This window comes from Capra hircus (genome assembly GCF_001704415.2).
Source record: "Capra hircus breed San Clemente chromosome X unlocalized genomic scaffold, ASM170441v1, whole genome shotgun sequence".
Taxonomy (NCBI): Eukaryota; Metazoa; Chordata; class Mammalia; order Artiodactyla; family Bovidae; genus Capra; species Capra hircus.
Genome location: NW_017189516.1, coordinates 5,175,498 through 5,199,427, shown reverse-complemented (window position 1 = coordinate 5,199,427; position 23,930 = coordinate 5,175,498). Strand labels below are relative to the sequence as shown.

General features: G+C 38.6%; 1 pseudogene; it reads right to left on the bottom strand.

The window, feature by feature from the left end:
* Positions 1–7,798: 7,798 nt before the first annotated feature.
* LOC102171225 lies at positions 7,799–12,020 on the bottom strand (annotated as a pseudogene).
* Between the last annotated feature and the right edge of the window lie 11,910 nt (positions 12,021–23,930).

The window sequence follows — 23,930 nt, the reverse complement described above, 5'->3', positions numbered from 1 at the left end:
TGGAAGTGAGAAATATATTTAAGGGACTAGATCTGATAGATAGACTGCCTGATGAACTATGGACAGAGGTTCATGACATTGTACAGGAGACAGAGATCAAGCCCATCCCCATGGAAAAGAAATGCAAAACAGCAAAATGGCTGTCTGAGAAGGCCTTACAAATAGCTGTGAAAAGAAGAGAAGCGAAAAGCAAAGGAGAAAAGGAAAGATATACTCATTTGTATGCAGAGTTCCAAAGGAGAGCAAGGAGAGATAAGAAAGATTTCTTAGCAATCAATGCAAAGAAATAGAGGGAAACAACAGAATGGGAAATACTACAGATCTCTTCAAGAAAATGAGAGATACCAAGGGAACATTTCATGCAAAGATGGGCTTGATAAAGGACAGAAATGGTATGGACCTAACAGAAGCAGAAGATATTAAGAAGAGGTGGCAAGAATATACGGAAGAACTGTACAAAAAAGATCTTCATGACCCGGATAATCGTGATGGTGTGATTACTTACCTAGAGCCAGACATCCTGGAATGAAAAGTCAGTGAGCCTTAGAAAGTATCACTACGAACAAAGCTAGTGGAGGTGATGGAATTCCCGTGGAGCTATTACAAATCCTGAAAGATGATGCTGTGAAAGTGCTGCATTGAATATGCCAGCAAATTGGGAAAACTCAGCAGTGGCCACAGGACTGGAAAAGGTCAGTTTTCATTTCAGTTGCAAAGAAAGGCAATGCCAAAAAATGCTCAAAGTACTGCACAATTGCACTCATCTCACATGCTAGTAAAGTAACGCTCAAAATTCTCCAAGCCAGGCTTCAGCAATACGTGAACCATGAAATTCCAGATGTTCAAGCTGGTTTTAGAAAAGGCAGAGGAACCAGAGATCAAATTGCCAACATCCTCTGGATCATCAAAAAAGCAAGAGAGTTCCAGAAAAACATCTATTTCTGCTTTATTGACTATGCCAAAGCCTTTGACTTTGTGGATCCCAATAAACTGGAAAATTCTGAAAGAGATGGGAATAGCAGACCACCTGACCTGTCTCTTGAGAAACCTATATGCTGGTTAGGAAGCAACAGTTAGAACTGGACATGGAACAACAGACTGGATCCAAATAGGAAAAGGAGTAAGTCAAGGCTGTATATTGTCACCCTGTTCATTTAACTTATATGCAGAGTACATCATGAGAAACGCTGGACTGGAAGAAGCATAAGCTGGAAGCAAGATTGCCTGGAGGAATATCAATAACCTTAGCTATGCAGATGACACCACCCTTATGCAGAAAGTGAAGAGGAACTAAAAAGCTTCTTGATGAAAGTGAAAGAGGAGAGTGAAAAAGTTGGCTTAAAGCTCAACATTCAGAAAATGAAGATCATGGCATCTGGTTCCATCCCTTCATTGGAAATAGATGGGGAAACAGTGGAAACAGTGTCAGACTTTATTTTGGGGGGCTCCAAAATCAGTGCAGATGGTGACTGCAGCCATGAAATTAAAAGACACTTCCTCCTTGGAAGGAAAGCTATGACCAACCAGATCGCAGATTCACATGCAGAGACATTACTTTGCCCACAAAGGTCCGTCTAGTCAAGGCTATGGTTTTTCCAGTAGTCATGTATGGATGTGAGAGTTGGACTGTGAAGAAAGCTGAGCGCCAAAGAATTGATGCTTTTGAACTGTGGTGTTGGAGAAGACTCTTGAGAGTCCCTTGGACTGCAAGGAGATCCAACCAGTCCATTGTAAAGGAGGTCAGTCCTGAGTGTTCTTTGGAAGAAATGATGCTAAAGCTGAAACTCCAATACTTTGGCCACCTCATGTGAAGAGTTGACTCATTGGAAAAGACTCCGATGCTGGGAGGGATTGTGAGCCGGAGGGGAAGGGGACGACAGAGAATGAGATGGCTGGATGGCATCACTGACTCGATGGACGTGAGTTTGAGTGAACTCCAGGAGTTGGTGATGGACAGGGAGGCTTGGCGTGCTGCAATTTATGGTGTCATTAAGAATCGGACACAACTGACCGACTGAACTGAACTGAACTGAAGAGAATGTAACATATATCATATTTAGAATCTTTCAGTCTACTATTGTAGGCTGCTGAGTAAGACATGTAGTCTTATGTGCATCGTTTTCACTAGCACAGCCTAGTAGAGTATACTATACCATCAAATAAATACATGCTCAGTCTAAAATTTCAACAGAATTAAATGAGTCCCATCTTAAGTGGGCCATCTTGCCCACGAAACCTAGACCCTGACTGGAAAACTGAATAAATTAGGCCTAGGTTGCTTGCTAAAACATCCCTCTTCACTTAATGCAAGATATATGGCCCTGTTCAATCTTTAAAAATACTGAGAGGTGAGAAAAAGATGAGATTTGAGCTAAGTGACATTTTCATTATTGTTGCTGTTTAGTCACTCAGTCCTGTCCATTTTCAATTCTTTGCAACCCCATGGACTGTAGCCTACCTGGCTGCCCTGTACATGGGGTTTCCCAGGCAAGAATGCTGGAGTGGGTTGTCATTTCCTTCTCTAGGGGATCTTCCTGACCTAGGGATTGAACCCATGTCTCTTGCTTGGCAGGTGGATTCTTTACCACTGAGCCACCTGGAAAGTGCAAGCAGCACTACTTGATATTAATTGGAGATGTCAAAACAAGCATATGAAGATCATATTTCCCAAAGGTTCTTTAATCTGTTATAACATGATAATAGAAAACAACCAATGGTACCAGTGTATTCTTCAGAGTGTATGCTCTCTCTATGTGACTCAAACTATTTCTTCTGCCTGGTTTATTTATACAGCATGCTTTACAACACTTAGTGCAAACAGTATATTTTATTTTTTTAATATAAATTTATTTATTTTAATTGGAGGTTAATTACTTTACAATATTGTATTGGTTTTGCCCTACATCAACATGAATCTGCCACAGGTATACACGTGTTCCCCATCCTGACCCCCCCTCCCTCCTCCCTCCCCGTACCATCCCTCTGGGTCGTCCCAGTGCACCAGCCCCAAGCTTCCAGTATCATGTATCAAACCTGGACTTAACCCTGTATGCGAGACAGCAAAAGAGACACAGATGTATACAGTGTATTTTAATGCCTTCTGAAGAGAGTACCTGAGTCTGGACACCTAAATGCTGCCAGGATAATGATAAATGGCTAAATCATCTTCTTCTGACATGAATAGCAGCACTGATTCAACAGTGTGAAGTGTTGTTTAGCAGAGGAAACAGTGAATGTTAACAATATGCTGTAAATATGTCCTGGAAAAAATACTGATGACAGGTGCAAGCAATTTTCTGCGTGGAAATTCAAATATAGCTGTAATGACATGTGATAGAACAGCAGATGTTTCCCAGAACAAGTACCACTTCCATCACTAATGCTTTCCTTATTTTTAAGCCACTTTCACTGACTCACAGAAACATTTATTTGTTTAGGGTTTAAAAACAGATGTAATTAAAATGCAATGCAAAATGATCTTTTATTGAAATATGTTTAATTTCTGCACATGATTTGCTAGCAAAGGGAAAACTGCTTTATTCTTTAATTAGGTCCAAATGCTAATGTCATTATACTCTTGCTTGGTAAAGCTTTGAGCTTTTTCTTGTTTTTGACCAAATGATTAAAAAAGTTATATTATTCTACTACTACAATAGTTATGACTATGAAAATTAGGTTTTAAAAAATATTCACTATATATTTGACATGAACTGACATTTTTATGAGAATTAATGCCATTGAGCCTCATATATTTTTGTATTATTAGGACCATGCAAAAGATTTCAGTTCACAGACATCTTTATTTATAGACCTTTGTACCTATAAGAAGGGATGGGGGAATATTTTGCAGTTTCTGGGACTAGGAAGGAGTCATGTCTTTTAAAAGAAGAAATAATACAGGAAGAAAGAAATTACAACTTGGCTGCTTTTCCTCCTCCGGAGTTAGGGTACTGTGAATAAGATAGTGTCAAGCAATTTGAGGAGCTCAGAATATAGATGAAGATGTGCCAGAATACAGAAAGATATCCTCGGGTTTTGAAACAGATGGGAGAAACAAAACCATTTTACAAAGTGAGAAAAGTCAGGGTACTAAGAACAGCATAAGGTGGTGAGGAAGCTGAAACAAGTGTATTCTTAAATCTTTAGTTAGTTTTTAAAGAAATTTGTTTATTTTTCATTGGAGGATAATTTCCTTACAATGTTATGTTTGTTTCTGCCAAATATCAACATGAATCAGCCATAGGTATACATATATTCCCTCCCTTATGAACTTCCCTCCCACCTCCCATCCCTCTAGATTGTCATAGAGCATCAGGTTTGAGTTCCCTGCATCATACAGCAAATTCCCACTGAATATCTATTTTACATATGGTAATGTGTATGTTTCAATTTTACTCTTTCAATTCATCCCTCACTCTCCTTTGTTGTGTTCACAAGTTTGTTCTCTATGTCTGCATCTCCATTGTTGCCCTGCAAACAGGTTCATCAGTATCGTCATTCCAGATTCCATCAGTTCAGTTCAGTCGCTCAGTCGTGTCCAACTGTGCGACCCCATGAATCGCAGCACACCAGGCCTCCCTGTCCATCACCAACTCCCAGAGTTCACTCAGACTCGCTTCCATCGAGTCAGTGATGCCATCCAGCCATCTCATCCTCTGTCGTCCCCTTCTCCTCCTGCCCTCAATCCCTCCCATCATCAAAGTTCTTTTCCAATGAGTCAACTCTTCGCATGAGGTGGCCAAAGTTCTGGAGTTTCAGCTTTAGCATCATTCCTTCCAAAGAAATCCCAGGGTTGATCTCCTTCAGAATGGACTGGTTGGATCTCCTTGCAGTCCAAGGGACTCTCAAGAGTCTTCTCCAACACCACAGTTCAAAACCATCAATTCGTCAGCACTCAGCTTTCTTCACAGTCCAACTCTCACATCCATACATGATTACTGGAAAAACCATAGCCTTGACTAGACGGACCTTAGTCGGCAAAGTAATGTTTCTGCTTTTGAATATGCTATCTAGGTTGGTCATAACTTTTCTTCCAAGGAGTGTCTTTTAATTCCATATATATATATATATGTTAATATATGATATTTGTTTTTCTCTTTGTGATTTACTTTGGTCTGTATAATAGGATCTAGGTTCATCCACCTCATTAGAATGGACTCAAATGCATTCCTTTTTATGACTAACATTCCATTGTATATTTGAACCACAACTTCTTTATCCATTGATCTGTTGATGGATATCTAGGTTGCTTCCATTTCCTAGCTATTGTAAATAGTACTGCAATGAACATTGTGGTTCACATGCAATGTTTAATTATATTTTCCTCAGGGTATGTGCCCAGTAGTTGGATTGTTCGGTCATATAGTAGTTTTATTCCCAGTTTTTAAAGGAATCTCCATGATGTTCTCTACAGTAGTTGTATCAACTTATATTCACACCAGCAATGCAAGAGGGTTGCCTTTTCTCTACATCCTCTCCAACATTTATTGTTTGTAGATTTTTTGTTTTGACTAGTGTGAGGTGATACATCATTGTAGATTTGATTTGCATTTCTCTAGTAATGAGTGATGTTGAGCATTTTTTCATGTGTTTATTAGCCATCTGTAGGTATTCTTTGGAGAAATATCTGTTTATGATTGGATTGTTTGTGTTTCTGTTATCAAGCTGTGTGAGATGCTTGTTTATTTTGGAGATTCACCTTTTGTCAGCTGTTTAATTTACTATTATTTTCTCCCATTCTGAGGGTTGTCTTTCCACCTTGGTTATAGTTTCCTTTGCTATGCAAAAGATTTTAAGTTTAATTAGGTCCCATTTGTTTATTTTTGTTTTTATTTCTATTATTCTAGGAGGTGAGTCATAGAGGATCTTGCTGTGATTTATATCAGGAGTGTACTGCCTATGTTTTCCTCTAGGAGCTTTATACTTTCTGGCCTTACATTTGAGTCTTTATTCCATTTTGAGTTTATTTTTGTGTATGGTGTTAGGAAACAGTTCTAACTTTATTCTTTTACATGTAGCTGTTCAGCTTTCTCAGCACCACTTATGGAAGAGGCTGTCTTTTCACCATTGTATATTCTTTCCTTCTTTGTCAAAGATAAGGTGACCATAAGTGTATGGGTTTATCTCTGGGGTTTCTGTCTTGTTCCCTTGGTTTATATTTCTGTTTTCGTGCCAGTACCATACTGTAACTTTTTAATACAGTCTGAATTCAGGAAGGTTGATTCTTCCAGCTCCATTTTTCTTTCTCAAGATTGCTTTAGCTATTTGGAATCTTTATGTTTCCATACAAATTGTGAAATTTTTTGCTCTAGTTCACTAAAAAAAATCATTGGTAGTTTGATAGGGATTGCATTGAATCTGTAGATTGCTTTGGGTAGTACAGTCATTTCCACTCTATTGCTTCTTCCAGTCCAAGAACTATATATATATATATATATATATATATATATATATATATATATCCATCTGTTTGTGTCCTCATTGATTTCTTCCATTAATATCTTATAGTTTTTTCCATGCAGATTTTTCATCTCTTTTGGTAGGTTTATTCCTAGGTATTTTATTCCTTTTGTTACAATGGTGAATGGGATCGTTTCCTTAATTCCTCTTCCTGATTTTTAACTGTTAGTATATAGGAATGCAAGGGATTTCTGTGCATTAATTTTATATCCTGCAACTTTACTATATTCATTGATTTGCTCTACTAATTTTCTGGTGGCCTCATTAGGGTTTTCTAGTATAGTATCATGTCATCTGCAAACAATGAGAGTTTTACTTCTTTTCCAGTCTGGAGTCATTTTTATCACTTTTACTCTCTGACTGCTGTGTTTAGTACTTCCAACATTATGTTGAATAATAGTGGTAAGAGTGGGCACCTTCTCTTGTCCCTGATCTTAGGATAAATGCTTATTGTTTTTTCACCATTGAGAATAATGTTTGCTGTGGGTTTGTCAAAGATGGCTTTTATTACGTTTAGCTATGTTCTTCAATGCCTACTCTTTGGATAAGTTTTTTTTTTTTTAATCATAAATGGATGTTGAATTTTGTCAAAAGGTTCCTCTGTATCTATAGAGATGACTGTATGGTTTTTATACTTCAATTTGTTAATATGGTATATCACATTGACTGATTTGTGTATATTGATGAATTCTTGCATCCTTGGGGGAAAGCCCACTTGATCATGATGCATAATCCTTTTAATGTGTTGTTGAATTCTGTTTCCTAGAATTTTGTTGAGGATTTTTGCATCTAAGTTCATCAGTGATATTGGCCTGTAATTTTCTTTTTTTTTTTTGTGGCATCTTTGTCAGGTTTTATTATTAGGGTGATAGTGCCCTTGTAGAATGAATTAATGAGTTTTTGTTTGAAATTTTCTGGAAGATTTTGAGCAGGATCAGTGTTTGTCCTTCCCTATACTATTGGTAGAATTCACATATGAAACCATCTGGCCTAGGGCTTTTGTTTGCTGGCAGATTTTTTTTTTAAATTACAGTTTTAACTTTTGTGATTGGTCTCTTTACATTTTCTATTTCTCCGGGTTCAGTTTTGGAAGGGTATACTTTTCTAAGAATTGATCCATTTCTTCCAGATTGTTCATTTTATTGACAAATAGTTACTCATAGTAGTTTCTTTTTTTTTTTAACTAGGCAAAGAATTTTATTTATCTTTGTCCCAAACTTAATTCTTAGGCTTCTTCAGCTTCATAAGCTGCAAAGAATGAATTGTATATAAGCAAAAACTGAAAAGAGCTGCAGTGTCCAGGGGCTTGGGCTTAAAAATATTAGAGATCTAGATTTTATCAGATCCATAAGTAAAACTTTAAAAAGCAGTCATAATATAAAATAGCAGCTCCCAGTAACTTCTTCAAGATTTATCTTCTTCAGAAGTTAACTCAATTCAGTTTGCTTCATTCTTGGAAACCTCATCAAAATTCTCCACAAGATCTGGAACTTCATCGTCATCCTCCTCTCCAGTGCTAAGTGATGCTTTTCCATCCACAGATTGTTTGGGCAGAGCTTCAGCCAGTCTCCTTAAACTGGTGAGACTGTGGGCACCAAGGTGGTTAAAGATGCTGACGAACATTTCTGTCAGTTGCTTTGTCTCAGCGTGGCCCATAATGGTGAAAGTGTTTGCTGCCAGAGATGCCTGAACTTTAGGGTTGTTAAAGTGGATCACTGTTCCTTGATTTGTGAACATATTCACCTCTTCAATACCAGAAATATTGTTTACCCCTAACTTCTTTAAAGAGAACTGAAGTTTTTTGTCATCTGCTGTAGCTGTTCTATGAACCACCTTCTTCTTTCTACGAGCAGTTCCCTTGTTGGAGTGGAAATGGGGCCGAGCGGAGGACTAGGGTTGGCACTCAGGTGGTCTCAGGCTGACCAGCTGAGGTCCTCATAGTAGTTTCTTATGACGCTTTGTATTTCTGTGTTGTCTGTTGTAACTTCTGCTTTTTTATTTCTAATTTTATCGACTTGAGTCATCTTCCTTTCTCTCTTGATGAGTGTGGCTAATGGTTTGTCAATTTTATCTTATTAAAGAAACAGCTTTTAGTTTTATTGATCTTTGCTATTGTATCCTTCATTTCTTTTTCATTTATTTCTGCTCTGATCTTTATGATTTCTTTCCTTCTACTAACTTTGGGGTTTTGTTCTTTTTCTAGTTGCTTTAGGTGTAAGGTTAGATTATTTATTTGATATTTTTCTTGTTTCTTGAGTTAGGTTTGTATTGCTATAAACTTCCCTCTTAGTACTGTTTTTAGTGCATCCTATAAGTTTTGAGTTGTCTTGTTTTCACTATCATTTGCTTCTAAGTATTTTTAATTTCTTCTTTGATTTCTTCAGTGAACTATTGATTATTCAAAAGCATATTGTTTAGCCTCCATGTGTTTGTGGGGTTTTTTTAAATAGTTTTTTTCGCCCTATACCTGATATTTGATTTAGGTCATGCCTGAAGAAAGGCAATGCCAAAGAATGTTCAAACTACCACACAATTGCACTCATCTCACATGCTAGTAAAGTAATGCTCAAAATTCTCCAAGCCAGGCTTCAGCAATACGTGAACAGTGAACTCCGTGATGTTCAAGCTGGTTTTAGAAAAGGCAGAGGAACCAGAGATCAAATTGCCGATATCCGCTGGGTCATTGAAAAAGCAAGAGAGTTCCAGAAAAACATCTATTTCTGCTTTACTGACTATGCCAAAGCCTTTGACTGTGTGGATCACAATAAACTGTGGTAAATTCTGAAAGAGATGGGAATACCAGACCACCTGACCTGCTTCTTGAGAAATCTGTATGCAGGTCAGGAAGCAACAGTTAGAACTGGACATGGAACAACAGACTGGTTCCAAATAGGAAAAGGAGTACGTCAAGGCTGTATATTGTCACCCTGCTTATTTAACTTATATGCAGAGTACATCATGAGAAATGCTGGACTGGAAGAAACACAAGCTGGAATCAAGATTGCTGGGAGAAATATCAATAACTTCAGATATGCAGATGACACCACCCTTATGGAAGAAAGTGAAGAGGAACTAAAAAGCCTCTTGATGAAAGTGAAAGAGGAGAGTGAAAAAGTTGGCCTAAAGCTCAACATTCAGAAAATGAAGATCATGGCATCCGGTCCCATCACTTCATGGGAAATAGATGGGGAAACAGTGGAAGCAGTGTCAGACTTTAATTTTTTGGGCTCCAAAATCACTGCAGATGGTGATTGCAGCCATGAAATTAAAAGACGCTTACTCCTTGGAAGAAAAGTTATGACCAACCTAGATAGTATATTCAAAAGCAGAGACATTACTTTGCCGACTAAGGTCCATCTAGTCAAGGCTATGGTTTTTCCTGTGGTCATGTATGGATGTGAGAGTTGGACTGTGAAGAAGGCTGAGTGCTGACGAATTGATGGTTTTGAACTGTGGTGTTGGAGAAGACTCTTGAGAGTCCCTTGGACTGCAAGGAGATCCAACCAGTCCATTCTGAAGGAGATCAGCCCTGGGATTTCTTTGGAAGGAATGATGCTAAAGCTGAAACTCCAGAACTTTGGCCACCTCATGCGAAGATTTGACTCATTGGAAAAGACTCTGATGCTGGGAGGGATTGGGGGCAGGAGGAGAAGGGGACGACAGAGGATGAGATGGCTGGATGGCATCACTGACTCGATGGATGTGAGTCGGAGTGAACTCTGGGAGATGGTGATGAACAGGGAGGCCTGGCATGCTGCGATTCATGGGGTCGCAAAGAGTCGGACACGACTGAGTGACTGAACTGAACTGAACTGATACCTGATATTTAATCTTACAGCATCATGGTTAGAAAAGATGCTTGAAATGATTTCAAAATTTACCAAGGTTTGATTTGCAACCTAAGATGTGATCTATCATGGAGAATGTTCCATCTGCACATCAGAAAAAGCTGAAATCTATCATTTTCACGTGACATACCCTGTAAATATCAATTAGGTCCTACATCCCCAATGTATCATTTTGCACTTGTGTTTCTTTATTAATTTTCTGTCTGGATAATCTGTCTATTGGTGTGAGTAGGTTACTAAAGACCCTCCCCCAACTCTTATTGTATTCCTGTAGATTTTCCCTTGAATTGTCATTAGCATTTGCCTTATGTGTTGAGGTGCTGTTATGTTGGGTGCATATATATTTATAATTGTTATATCTTATTGGACTTATACCTTGATCATTATGTAGTGTCCTTCCTTGTCTCTTGTAAAAGTCTTTAAAGTCTATTTTATCTGATATGAGTTTTGATACTACTGCTTTCTTTTTATTTCCATTTAAGTGGAATATATGTTTCTAGCCCCTCACTTTCAGTTTGTATGTGTCTCTAGGTCCGAAGTGTGTCTCGTGTAGAAAGCGTATATAGCGTCTTGTTTTTGTATCCATTCATCCAGTCTGACTTTTGGTTGGAGCATTTGATTCATTTACATTTAAGGTAATTATTGGCATGTATGATCCTATTACTATTTCCTTTATTCTTTTGAGTTTTATTTTGTAGACCTTTTCTTTCTCATGTGTTTCTGTCTAGAGAAGTTCCTTTAGTCTTTGTTTTAAAGCTAGTTTGGTGTTGCTCTAATCTCTATAGTTTTCTTGTCTGTAAAGCTTTTGATTTCTCCCTCAAATATAAATGATATTCTTGCTGGATAAAGTAATCTGGATTGCAGGTTTTCCTTTCATTACTTTAAATATATCCTGCCACTCCTTTCTGGCCTTCAGTGTTTCTCTTGAAAGATCAGCTGGTAGCCTTATGGGGATCCATATGCTATGCTATTTGTTGCTTTTCTTGTTGATTTTAATGTTTGTTACTTTGTTTAATTAGTTTGATTAATATGTGTCTTTACATGTTTCTCCTAGGGTTTATCCTATTTGGGACTCTCTGGGATTCCTGGACTTGAGTGGCTAGTTGTTTCCCATGTTAGGGAATTTTTTTTGGCTATAATCTCCCCAAATATTTTCTCATACCCTTTTTCTCTTTTTCTTTGAGGACCCCTATAATTTGAATATTGGTGAGCTTAATGTTGTCCCATAAGTCTCTGAGACTGTCCCTGTTTCTTTTTACTCTTTTTTCTTTATTCTGCTCTGCTTCAGTTATTTCCACCATTCTGTCCTCCAGCTCACTTATCCATTTTTCTGTCTCAGTTACTCTTCTATTGGTTCCTTCTAGTATATTTTTAATCTCAGTTTTTATGTTGTTCATTGCTGATTGTCTATTCTTTATTTTTTCTGGGTCCTTTTCTGGGTCCTTGTTAAACATTTCTTAAATCTTCTCAATCTGTACTTCCAGCCTATTTATCTGTGCCTGTATTTTATTTTAAAGATTTTATATTATATTTATTATCAGTACTCTAATTTCTTTTTCAGGTAGATTGCCTATTTTCTCTTCATTTTTTTTGGTCTTGTGGGTTTTTTACCATGTTCCTTCATCTGCTTCATGTTTCTCTGTCTTTTCATTTTGGTTAACTTACTGTGTTTGTGGTTTCCTTTCTGCAGGCTCGTGGGCCATAGTTCCTCATAATTGTGAAGTCTCACCCCCATGAGTGGAGTTGGGCCAGTGCCTTGTGAAGATTTCCTGGCTGGGGGGACTCATACTTGTGTTCTGATAGATGGGGCTGGATTTTTTCTCTCTGAAGGAGAGTGCCATATTCAGTAGTGTGTTTTGGGGTGTCTATGGGTTTGGTATGGATTTAGGCAGCTTGTCTGCTAATATTCAATGTTATGTTCCTGTTTTGCTGAAAGATAGGCAAAGGGCATCTGACACTGGAGCTTGCTGGCCTTTAGGTAGGGCTTGGTCTTAGTGTTGAGATGGAGGCCTTCGGGAGAGCTTCTGCTGATTAATATTCCATGGGGTTGGGATTTCTCTGGTCCAAAGTCCTCAAATCAGTTCTCTCACCTTGGGGCTTCAGGCTAAACCCTTTACTGTAGCACCAAGACTTCTTTGGCTACACAGCACAGAAGACAAAACCCCAAGATGATTGGTGAAAGCAACACTCAATAGTCTAGAACACCCAAGAAACTCATACTCTCAAAGATAAGAGAGAAAAGATGGTAAAAACAGGAGCCAAAAAAGAAGAGAGCAATCAAACCAGTAAATAGACCCATACCTAAAAATGAATACTAAAAACTAGACTTTCAAAAACACAAAATTTACAACATAGAAAAAAATGCAATATAGCTAAAGGGTACTATAAAAGGTAAATAAAATAAAATGAATTTGTTTATACTAAGATGCATTAAAAAAGGAAAAAGTAGGTTATAGAAAATAAAAATTAAGGGAATAATATAAAAAGAGCAAACTTAGAACAATATGAAAAATAACAAAGGGGGGAAATTATATACAGAGTGGTGGTAAGAAGAAGGTCCTCGTGATTCCTCTTTTTTTCCATTCCACACAGTGGGTTCCAGTCAATCTGCCTACTCAGAAAGTCCTCCAATATTTCTAGGAAGGTCTCTGGACCTGTTGTGGGCAGTGTGGGGTTTGCTCAGTCTCAAATCTGGCCTTACTCCAGCTTGTACTTGCTCCCAAAGTCCACAGTTGTACCCAAAGTCCACAGTCTCAAGGTAATTGTGGGGATTCAATCCACTACACCTGTGGCTGCAGGTGTTAATACCCTTTCTCTTCTTCGGTCACACAGCCCCTGGTGTTCCACTTTGGTTTTGGACCGAGCTCTGCTTGTAGGCTGCCCTCTGCTGTCTGCTGCCCATCCAGGCAAGAGGGGGTAAAAGGCTGAGACTTATTAGGGCTCACTTGCTCAGTTGGGCTGGGGAGAGGGAAGGGTATGGCAGCCACAATTGGGATCTAACAGGGAGTGCCTGAGGTCGTAGAAACCTGCTGAATGTTGTTATAGTCAGGTGGGCTGTGTACTCTCCCAGAAGAATTGGCCCCAGGTCATGGGTCCCTAGAAAGGGCCAAGTTGCTTAGGCTCCGAGTAAGGTGTGGGCAGTAACCTGTGCCTGCTCACAGCCTGGTGGTAGCTGCTTTGTCAGTGGCTAATGGCTTACATTTCCTCCTCTGGGATCATAAATTGCAGTCGTGTCCAATTCTGCTGGTGGTGCTCCTAGCAGTTTTGCTGGTTTTGGTGGCCGCTGGTGAATTACAATCTTCTGCCTCTCTGAGATACCCAGTCCCCACCCTAGACTCCCTCAGCTGCATCTCACCAGCCCCCTCAGAGTATCCTTGCAGCTGCCAACCCCGGTCCTCTCCTTGGGGTCAGATACCTGAACCTGATTGAGCCTCAGCACTCTGCCCCTATTCTCTGCTGCTGGCGCAGGCGTGTGAGCCACTTCTCTTCTGGGAAGTGCTGTTCCGCAATGATCTCTGTGGTGAATTCTCTCCGTTTTGTCTTCTGAGCATCTGTTGCTGAACTCCCCTCTGAAGTTCCAAAGCTCCCTCCTGCCCCCAACCCTGAGGGGGTTTCTGAGTGTGTGGAAACTTTTACTTCCTCACAACTCCCTCACTGAAGTGCAGGTTCCCATCCTGAAATCCTTTGTCTCATTTTTTATCTTCATCTTTTGACCTACCTTCTTCTAAGGAGATTGGCTTGCCTTTCTGAAAGTCTGGGGGTCTTCTGCCAGATTTCAGAAGATGTTCTGTAGGATTTGTTCCATATGGAGATGAATTTCTGATGTATTTGTAGGGAGAGAGGTGATCTCCCCATCCTATTTATCCACTGTCTTGGATGCCTCCACATTTTCATTTATTAAGGGTGAAATATTGAGCACTCAGAAGAGTGGAGTTTGGGTTAAATTGGAGAATTAAAATCTTTTATATATCTATGGCATTAGTTATTAGTATTTATTTTTATTAAAATTATATCTTGGTAAATTTGTATTAAGATCTGAGAAACAGAGATCTGGTATGTCTTTAAAACAGAAACTAGTTAAGAACTTCTGAAAAAAGGAGAATAGGTATGTATGTGTATCTATGTGTGATCAGAAGCAGGGGATTGATGGTATAATTGGAGAAATTCTACTCAAAGGCAAGTTTTGTTTTGACAATTTCGATTTCAGGTGAAGGATATCTCAACTCAAACTAGTTCAAACAAGAGAAATCTATTGGTTTGTACAAACAGAAGTCTGAAAGTCCAGATCTTTAGGCAGATCTGGTTCCAGACACTGAAAGGATGGCTCTCACTTTCCCTCTTTGGCTCTGATTTCCTGTGTGTGTATGTCATCTTTTGGAAAATCTCCTATGGTAGCAACAAGTACAGGTTTCTACCATCTTTATCTCTCTCAACTGCAGAGATAGAATTTCTTACTCAAGTTCCAGTAAAAGTTCTAAAAATTTCCCTCAGTGACTGGCTAAGATCACTTGCCCATTTCTGAACTAAACATTTGGGTCAAAGGAATGAAATACTATTGGAAATGCCCATTGTCTTACCACTCCTGTGGTCAGTTAGAGGAGTCAATCTGACCCCCCCCCCCCAAAGGTTCTAGTACTAGAGGAGGAAATGGGTGGGAGAAAGTCATATTGAGAAGACAAAACCATAGCTAATACAATATACTACCAGCAGTATGATCAAACTGTTGATGTGATAAGGGCACATATGATATGAGTGTAACAAAAAGCAAAGTAAAATACTTCAGTCTCAATTACCTGGATATATTAATGAAAGTATAGGAAGAATACATGCCCATTTTTTAAATTCAGGTATGATTCTTAATTAGTATTTCTTGAGTACAGTCCTTGGACCGATTGCACCAGAATTATTTTGGAATCTTGTTTAAAATATAGCTTCCTGAGTTCTATCCTAAATCTGCTAAATATGAACCTACAAATAAATTCCTGTTGTCCAGGAATCTACATTTTTAACAGGTGATCTGGGTGATTCATAAGAACATTAAATCTCCAGAACCATGATTCTATTTTTTTAGAAGCTTTGAATTATAATACTAGGAGAAGTTATTATGTTTGGACTTGTAATTAGTGATGTAAATCTAGTCAAGCCCATTTTTTGTGCTCAACAAATATTTGATGCATTGAAATCTTACTGGTATCTTACTGCTGCTGCTGCTGCTAAGTCGCTTCAGTCGTGTCCGACTCTGTGCGACCCCATAGATGGCAGCCCACCAGGCTCCGCCGCCCCTGGGATTCTCCAGGCAAGAACACTGGAGTGGGTTGCCATTTCCTTCTCCAATGCATGAAAGTGAAACGTGAAAGTGAAGCCCATGGACTGCAGCCTACCAGGGTCCTCCATCCATGGGGTTTTCTAGGCAAGAGTACTGGAGTGGGGTACTAGTTCAGACTAATTAGGTAGAAGCCATCTGAACTAATGAAAGTTCAAAACCATAGGTTATTTTACAAGGGAAACATGGAGACTTCTGGCTATGATGTAGTGATGAAGACGACACAGTTCCTTTGCCCCAAAACAACTGTAAAACTCAACAACATTGTTCGAAAAACCAGTCATCGAAGTACACTTCTTGGTCCCACAGATCTGTGTCTTGCTTCAACAGTGCTTGGACAGAACAGACCCAAGGATGCCCCTTGCTCCAGCAGCGGACCAGCCTTAAACCTTTGTTCTAGTTGCAACCTTCAGAATCAGCCACTCAGCTGCCCGTGATCACCAGGGCCAGCCATCACTTTTTGAGCTTAACTCCTTATTACTGTGAACTCCAAGATTTGTCAGAATTATTCCACCGAGGTAGAGGCCTCCATCAACTGCCTGCTCAACATGCACCTGCAGGCTTCCTATACCTACCTTTCTCTGGACTTCTATTTTGACCACAACAATGTGGCTCTGGAGGGTGTGGGCCACTTTTTTTCACAAATTGGCCAAGGAGAAGCGCTAGGGTGTAGAGCGGTCTCTTAAATATGCAAAACCAGAGTGACAGCCTTGCCCTCTTCCTGGATGTACAGAAGCCATCCCAAGATGAGTGGGGTAAAACCCAGGACGCTATGGAAGCCTCCTTTCTCATACAGAAGAGGCTGAACTAGGCCCTTTTGGGTTTGCATGGCCTGGGTTCTGCCCTTGCAGACCCCCACATCTGTGACTTCCTGGAGAACCACTTCCTAGATGAGGAGGTGAAACTCATCAAGAAGATGGAGCCATTTCTCAAGTCTCCGACACAATGGAAGCAATAAAGCTTTTTGCAGACAAAAAATAATAATAATAATAATAAAATAATTATAATAATAAATAAAAAGAAAGAAAAGAAAAGAAAAAGAAATCACCATTTCAGAGCTTGAACAGAAGCAAGTAGAAAAAAAAAAGAAAGAAATATTAATTCATGAAAAACTGAATTTCAGGTATGAACAGTGAAAGTCTATGGTGTTCTTTACTGGAACTACTTCCATCCTACCTCCATATCAGGTGAGTTAGGTGAGGTTGTTCTACCACAATGGGCAGTGAAAAAATCAGCAGATTTACTGGTAGAAGGGACTAATTTGGTTTGAAATAGATGATGAAAAACCTATGTCCAATGGTATTGTTGGTAAAGTACCAAATTTGGCAGCAATGAGCAAGGAAAGCCAGGAAGAATGCTAGCCTCAAAGTGAAGTCCTGGTTGGAGTCGGTGGCAGACAAACTAATAAGCTGAGATTTAATAGGGAAATTCTGGTTATGAGAGAAGCATAGAGGAATGATCCTTGGCTATCCAGGAGGCTGAATGAATGCATGGGGAGACCTGAGAAGACCTGGTAAAAATTAATAGCTGAAAATGACCTGAATTTGTACACATACGTAGAATCACATGCAAATCCATCAGCAGTGGGTGGATACCTTACTGACTCAACTTAGTTGAGCACAGCTTCTAACCAATCATTAGCTGACATTAAAATAAGAAAACACAGAGGTGACTCCTAGGAAGCCAAATTCAAAAGGAAAAATGAAATTCAAAAAAATAAGCAGAACAGTTAGAGACCAGAAAGCAGGAGACAAATTCTACAGATTAAGCCCAGGAAGGCTACAAATAAATGAAACAAACAAAATGAGCAACACTCTCAGTGGAATAAAGAATCCAGAACTGCTACAATACATTGTATAAAATGTCTATTTTTCAAAGATAAAATGACAAGACACAAAATGGGAAAGAGTGACCCAAACTCAGGGAAAAAGTCAATAGAAACTGCCCGAGTGAGCCCAGATGTTGGATTTAGCAGACAAGGACTTCAAAACACTGATAAATATATTCAAAAAATTAAAGGAACCATTGTTATGAATTAAGGGAAAATGTGATGACAACAGCTGCCTCATTGGAAAAGTTCCGGATGCTGGGAAAGATTGAGGGCAGAAGGAGAAGAAGGTGTCAGAGGATAAAATGGATGGCATCACTGATGTAATGAACATGAACTTGGGCAAACTTTGGAGGTGGTGAGGGACAGAAAGGCCTGGCATGCTGCAGTCCATAGGTTTGCAAACAGTTGGACACGACTGGGTGACTGAACAACAACAACAACAATATGATGACAACCCAATGGCTCAGCAGGTAAAGAATCCACCTACAATGCAGCAGATGCAGGTTCTATCCCTGATTTGGGAAAATCCCCTGGAGAAGGAAATGGCAACCCACTCCAGTATTCTTGCCTGAAAAAAAATCCCATCCCATGGACAGAGGATCCTAACTGACTACAGTCCACAGGGTCACAAAGAGTCAGACCCAACTGAGTGACTAAGTACAAACACATGATGACAATGATACAATAAAAGAGCAAGTCTCAATTTAAAAAAGGAACTTTAGAAAGAACCAAATGGAAACGGTTCAGTTGAAATTACAATAACTGATATGAAAGTTTACTATATTTACTCAAACATCATATTTGAAATGGCAGAGAGAAGAGTCATCCAGTCTAAAAAACAAAGAGAGAAAAATTGAAGAAAATGAACAGAACCTTCTGTGATTACTTCTAGCATGCGAACTTACATGTAATAGGAATCTAAGAAGAGGAGACAAGAAAGAAAAAAAAATATTTGAAGAAATACTCAAAAACTTTTCAAGTTTGGTGAAAAATATTAATCGGCAGGTCAGTGAAGCTCAATTCCAAGTAGGATAAACACAAAGGGGTGCATGTGTAGTCATATTGTAGTCCAACTTTTGAAATCCAAGAACAGAATCTTGAACAAGAGACAAATGACTCCTCATATACAGAGAAACAATATGTTTACCCTATGGTTAACATTATACTTAATGATCAAAGACTGAATGCTTACCCCTTAAATCAGGAACGAGGAAAAGATTTACATTCTCATCACTTCTATTCAAGACTTGCTGGATGTTCTAGCCAGAGCAATAAGGACAGGAAATTAAGTAACAGGCATCTAAATTTGAAAAGAAGTGAAACTAACTCTATTTATAGGTGGCAAGATCTTACATGTAGTCTACCAAAAAAATTTAGAACTAAAAGCATACAAAATGATCATAGGATACAAGATACAAAATTCAATTGTGTTTCTATACATGAACAGTGAACATTTGAAAATGAAAGTAAGATGTAATTCTATTCATTACAACAGCAAAAATAATAAACTAAAAATAACTAACAAAAGAAGTATATGACATATATACATTGAAAACTACACAATATTGCAAAGAAAACTTAAAGACTTAAATCCCCCACATTGACCAATATATCCAACACAATTCCTATCAAAATCTCAGCAGGTGCTTCTTTTTTTTTTTTTAAGAAATTGATGACCTGATCCAAAATTTTATATGGGAACACAAAGTACCCAGACCCAGAAATCCAAGCAATTTTGGAAAGGAGAGGAGCTGGAGGACTTAAGGTACCCAACTTCAACTTACTATAAAACTACTGTAATGAAGACAGTGTGGTATTGGCCTAAAAATAAATATATAGATTAATGGAACAAAAATAAAGTCCAGAAATAAACCCTTAACTTTATGGTCAATTGATTTTTTCCAAAGGTTGCAAGGCAATTAAATGAAGAAAAAGCTAATTTTTTCTTAGCAAATGATTCTGGATATCCACATACCAAAAATTAACTTCTACCTTTACCTCATATCATACACAAAAATTAAACTGTAAATGGATCATGTACTTAAATGTAGTAGCTAAAACTATTAAAAGTTTGAAGAAAATATTAGGATGATTTTTAATTCTCTCTCTATATATATTATATCTCAAAAAGTTGTTAGAAAATATCATTTTATGATTGTTTTTCTATGACTACATAGAAAATCACCCCCAAACTTAATTTGTACAGGTTATTTTGCCCATGGATTCTATGTAATGTAACATTCAGCATACAGAGGAGATGGTTTGTTTCTGTTCCACAGTTCCTGGAAACAGCTGAAATTCTAGAATTCTGGAGGTTGGAATCATTGCAAGGCTTGTTTATTCTCATGTCTAGTGGTTAATGCTGCTGCTACTGCTGCTGCTGCTAAGTCGCTTCAGTCGTGTCCGACTCTGTGTGACCCAAGAGATGGCAGCCCACTAGGCTCCCACGTACCTGGGATTCTCCAGGCAAGAACATTGGAGTGGGTTGCCATTTCCTTCTCCAATGCATGAAAGTGAAAAGTGAAAGTGAAGTCGCTCAGTCGTGTCCGACTCTTAGCGACCCCATGGACCGCAGCCTACCAGGCTCCTCCATCCATGGGATTTTCCAGGCAAGAGTACTGGAGTGGGGTGCCATTGCCTTCTCCATGTTAATGCTGGCCATCAGTCAATACCTTAATTAAGACTGTCAACTTAAATATGCACATGTGGTCTTTGTTTTGGTATGGGACACCTTACAACATGGTGTGTTTGTCTGATGTTTTTCTCATGATTAGACTGGGTTTATAGTTTTGGGGAAGATGATCACAGAAGTGAAGTGCCATTCTCATCACATCATATCAAAGGTATACATTTATCTATTACTTATTACTGATGATGTTAATAATCTGGCCAAGGTTGTGTTTGTCAGAGTTCTCCACTGTAAGGTTACTTTCTCTCCTCCCCCCTTTTAATACTCTAATTTTTGGAAGCAAGTCACAGTAACAACCTCCTTAAGGAATGAAGAGTTATGGTTCATCTCCTTGAAGACAGTATATAAGTCATTTAGAATTCTTATACAGAAAAGACTTGTCTATTCTTTACTTATTCAATCATTCATTTATATCAGTATGGATTCATGGATACTTATTTTGTAGTTTGGGTTATAATCCAATACTACTTTCTTTTATTTTTCCTATATTTCAAGTTTTAGCCATTGGAAGCTGTTTCAGTTGGCCCCACTACCCCTTTGTGAGTGTGTTGAGAACTTCCTTACTTTATGGTGTTACAAAATGCTTCAGGCTCATCTTGTATATTCCCTACTTCAGCCTATGAATCAATCAGTCATTTTTTTTAAAGACTCACGGTTATTTTTATTGAAGAATGATATTAAGTATGAACTTTTAGACACTGTGTTCACAGGGGTGTCATTGCTTCTAGGCACTTTCAGCTATCAGAGCAAGAAAATGTAGGTGTACATATTAGCCCAGTTATGCATACAGATCTATAAATATGCATATATGCATCCATATGTATCTATTAAGCAAAGCATGAGTTCATACTGAGATCTCTAACTCTAATCCAATGGCATGGAGCTTCCCAGATGGTTTGGTGGGTAAAGAATCTGCCTGCAATGCAGAAGATGTGGATTCGATCTCTGGGTCAGGAAAATCCCCTGGAGGAGGGCTTGGAAACCCACTCCAGTATTCTTGCCTGGAGAATCCCATGGACAGAGGAGCCTGGCGGGCTACAATCCATGGGGTCACAAAGAGTCAGACATGACTGAAGTGACTTAGCATTCAGACATGCACAGTCCAATAGCACATGGATCACTCTGGGCTTCTCCTTTTGTTTCCTTTTAAAACCCCTTGTCAACAGTGGGAAACCTAACTCTCACTATTCATCATTCGTTTATGCTTATTTGTTCAATCACAGTATACTTCTACAGCAGTTTCAGAGTTGTTATCTGTCTATTTTTTAATAACATATGTCCATTTTCCATTTTCAGCTCAGCAGTGGAACTGTATCCACAAATGCCAAGGTACAATGAAATAAATTCATTAGGAATCAGCATTTTATTATTATTATTATTATTATTATTATTATTGGCCTCATGGAATGGCATGCAGGATCTTAGTTCCTCCATCAGGGACTGAATTTATGCTCCCTGGAGTGGAAGCATGGAGTCTTAACTGCTAGAGTACCAGGGAACTTCTGAAATCAGCATTTTAGATATTTTAACTTTTATACCACATAACATCAAAGCCAAGCATCAGAGATTGCTTAAAAGAAAATTTAAAAATATAATTTAAAAATAATTCCTTTCCCTTTAAAAATTTTTCTTTTTTACTGTGGTAAAAAATATGCAATGTGTACAATTTTAACTATTTTTAGTGTGTAATTACATGGCACTAAGTACATTAACAATATATACGACCATCACTAGTATCCATTTCCAGAATTTTCATCATTCCTTACTGGAATTCTGTACCCATTAAACAAGAAGTCCTTACTTCCTTTCCTTTCTCTTCTGATAACCTCTGTTCCACTTTCTGTCTCTATGAATTTGCCCATTCTATGTAATTCCTATAAGTGGAATCATAAAATAGTTGTCTTTTTGTATCTGCTTCTTTCACTTAACATAATGCTTTCAAGGTTCAGCCATGTTACACCATATATTAGAACATCCTTCCATTTTGAGCCTGAATAATATTTCATTATATGTTTATATCACATTTTATTTAATTCATTCATCTGTTGGTGGACATTTTGCTGTTTTAGCTTTTTGTCTATTGTGATCAATGATGTTAGGAACATGGATGTTCATGTATCTGAGTCTCTGTGTTCAATTCTTTGTATTTATATTTAGAAATGGAATTGATGGGTCGTATGGTAATTCTATGTTTATGTTTTGTTTTGAAGCCACCAAACTTTATCACAACAGCTATACAATTTTACATTTTCAACAGCAATGCATGAGGGCTTTGATTTCCCTACATCTTCACCAACACTGGTTATTGTCCTATTTTCTTAAATAATAGTGACCTAAATGGATAGTGTCTTAGTCTAATCAGGCTGCTATAACCAAATTACATAGAAGTGACATCAGCAAAATGGCTGGACAAGATGTCCTTTGCAAGTATCTACCCTTCAACAACAAAATTTGGCATCCACTTACAAGCAAAATTACCTTTGAGGGAGCTGTGGGATCTAGTACCATACATAAGGAACATGGAAGGATTCTTACTTACCTATACATTAGGTAATAGGTATGCAGACCGTGGTGCCAGATGTGGACCCTAAAGTGGTCCATGAGCCAACTCCAGCCCTTCTTAGCCATGATCTAGGAACCTCCAGAGGACACTAATTTAGACAATAAACCACAAATGAAAGGACATTTGTGGAAATCTAGGAGTCCAGTGGATAAGTTCCAGCATACCACAGGAGTAAAATAAAAATCCAAGATGTGATACATTGGAAATGGTAAAAGGAATATTTTGATCTACCCTTCCCCCAGGGTGGCGCATCTCAGTGAAAGAGAGCTTTTGTTGGCTTGTAATTTCCTCTACAAGGGAACATGAGAGCATGGGAATGAGTACTTGGCTACCTCAGCCATGTGGAATGCTGCCAAAGGGGCCCATTTCTCTCTTGCCCTTCCAGAGTACTGAGTCATGAGCTGTGCGACTTGGGGGCAGTGAGAAGCTGGGGAACAGAAGCCAGTACTCTGAATGAAACATTTGTATCAAAGGGACATGGTTCCTACTAGCCACATTACAGCCTCCATTGAGAGCCTTCCCAAAGCCACTCAGATCACCTCACCTGCAAATCACCACCCCCCCCCCCAAACTGGTATAAAGGCAATCCCAAGACCCTGTTAGGCTCAGCCCTACACTCCCCAACCTGTGATCAGACCCCTGTGTGCACTCTTGATGGAAATAAGATTGAGCTTTTTCCAGACAGCAAATATTGCACATGCAGATATCAGGCCTGAATCTGGGGGACAGAGAGAGGTCACAAATTTGAGCATTTAACATCAACCTTGGGAGAAAAAAAGGGAAGCAATCAGTGCTTAGGCTTGGCTTTGCAGGTTCAAGAAAAGGCACACAAGCTTAAGAATTCTGACACAGGAAGGAGCCAAGAGTGTGGAGCAGGCCTATCCACAGAAGATCTGAGAAAACCTGAGACTCCTTAGCAGAGCTGATGAAAGGCATTTCTCTCTTGAAGTCAGTCAGGTAGGACTAGAGGAGGTGATTGCTACATCAAATGAGAAGACAACAAGGTAAGACTTCATGTTCTTACATGAAAAATCAAGAAAATAGGGCACAACCAAAGAAACACAATGAGTTTCTAGTACTGACTCCAAAGATATAAAGTACTAAAAATAACTATAGCTAAAATAATTAGTTAATGCAGATAATATACTAAAAGAATAGATTGTAATATCAAAAACATAAAAGGGGTAGTAAAAGGGCAGAGATTTTGTATGCAATTG